This window comes from Humulus lupulus, chromosome 7 (assembly GCF_963169125.1).
Source record: "Humulus lupulus chromosome 7, drHumLupu1.1, whole genome shotgun sequence".
Lineage (NCBI taxonomy): Eukaryota > Viridiplantae > Streptophyta > Magnoliopsida > Rosales > Cannabaceae > Humulus > Humulus lupulus.
In genome coordinates, this window is record NC_084799.1 from 115208624 (window position 1) to 115210683 (window position 2060).

Consider the following 2060-nt stretch of genomic DNA (forward strand, 5'->3'; position numbering starts at 1 on the left):
CAAAAGATAATTTCAAAACACCATTACGACAATTTATGATTGCATTAGATGTAGCTAAGAATGGTCTACCTAAAATGATAGGAATTTGAGCATGCATGTTTTCTACAGGTTAAATATCAAGAACAATGAAGTCAACAGGAAAATAAAATTTATCAACTTTTATCAAAACATCCTCTATAATGCCTTTAGGAATTTTCACAGAACGATCGACTAATTGAAGAGTCATAGAGGTAGGTTTTAGCTCACCAAGACCAAGTTGCTTATAAACAGAATAAGGCAATAAATTCACACTAGCACCCAAATCAAGTAAAGCTTTGTTAATAAAATGATCACCAATAATGCATGAAATTTTGGGACACCCAGGATCTTTATATTTAACAAGACTCTTATATTGAATAATGGAACTAGCTTGTTCAATTAAAAATGCCTTTTTGGGAACATTAGTGTTTCTTTTAACAGTACAAAGATCCTTTAAAAATTTAGAGTAGGCATGAATTTGTTTAATGGCATCTAAGAAAGGGATATTGATACTAACTTGTTTAAAAACTTCTAAGATGTCATTATATTGGCCGCCTTTTTTAATTGGAAGTAATCTTTGTGGGAATGGGGCTTTTGGAATGAAAGGATGGATTGGAGTTTCCTTGTTTGAAAAGTCATTGGCATTAGAACTAGAAGGCTAACTCTTTTCTTTTTCTTTTTCGTTTTCAACCTCGGGTATGTAATCGGGTTTGACAATGTTCTTTCTGGATCTAAGAGTTGAAATTGATTTGACTTCTCCATTATGACTAGACTTTCCTATCTCATATTGACCTTTTAGATTAGGGATAGGTTGACTAGGGAATGTTCCTTTTTCTCTATCAGCTAAAGCAGTGGCGAGTTGTCCTACTTGTGTCTCGAGTTTGGTAATTGATTGAGACTGATTTTGTAGGATTTGTTGAGTGGATTGCATAAATTTTTGTAAAGTATCTTCTTAGGAAGGTTTTCTTTGTTATGGATATGGTTGATTTTGTGGGGCATGAGCTTGGTTTTGTGTGTTGTATTGGTGCCCATGATTCATTTGGGGTTGGTTTTGTCTCCATGAAAAGTTCGGATGGTTTCTCCAATTTGGATTGTAGGTAGATGAAAATGGGCTATCATTTGGTTTCCCATAAGCATGAAGTGCATTGGCCTCCTCAGAAAAGGCTTCTTGGTAGGAAGGACATGATTGGGCATTATGGCACGGACTAAAACATATAGAACAAACATCTTTTCTTGGTTTTATTGGAGAGTTTATAGTTTGGCTTATGGCTAAAGCTTCTACTTTTCTCGCTAATTTGTCTAAGGATGTTCTTAAGTCTAATTCTTCTTTTACTTCATACCTTCCTCCTCTTTTTGGTGAATTAGTTGACCTAGACCTAGGATCAAAATAATTCCATTGTTGTGAATTGACAGATAAATCTTCAAGGGCGTCCCACGCCTCTTGTCCTTGAAATTTTTAAAAAATTCCAGTATGCATAGATTGAATCATTTGACGATTAGAGGGAGTCAAACCATCATAAAAATATTTTACAAGTCTCCATTTTTCAAAACCATAATGAGGACATTTTAATAATAGATCTTTAAATCTTTCCCAACATTCATAAAACTCTTCATTATCTTTTTGAAAAAACTCGGAGATTTCTCTCCTTAGACTATCAGTTTTAGACATAGGAAAAATTTTCAGCAAGAATTTATTATAAAGTTGATCTCATGTAGTTGTAGACCCTGTTGGAAGGGAATTTAACCAAGCTTTTGATTTGTCTTTTAATGAAAAAGGAAACAATCTTAGTTTGACCGACTCATCAGAAAAAATTTGAAATTTAAATGTTGAGCAAATTTCTAAGAAATCTTTGACATGCATGTAAGGATCTTCTCTATCTAACCCATAAAAAGATGGCAACAATTGAATGATTGCTGGTTTAAGCTCAAAATGAGTAGCAGAAGTTGTAGGAAAAACAATGCATGAAGGAGCATTAGATGAAATAGGTGCAAAATATTCAAGCAAAGTATTTTCAGGCACAACATTTTCATCAACAGGATTA

At 33.6% G+C, this 2060-nt stretch overlaps 1 non-coding gene across 1 annotated transcript; it reads left to right on the forward strand.

The window, feature by feature from the left end:
* The first annotated feature begins 1565 nt into the window (after window positions 1–1565).
* Window positions 1566–1672, forward strand: LOC133793105 (small nucleolar RNA R71). Its single transcript, XR_009874565.1, has one exon. It is a non-coding gene; the product is annotated as a small nucleolar RNA R71 (small nucleolar RNA).
* The last annotated feature ends 388 nt before the right edge of the window (window positions 1673–2060 follow it).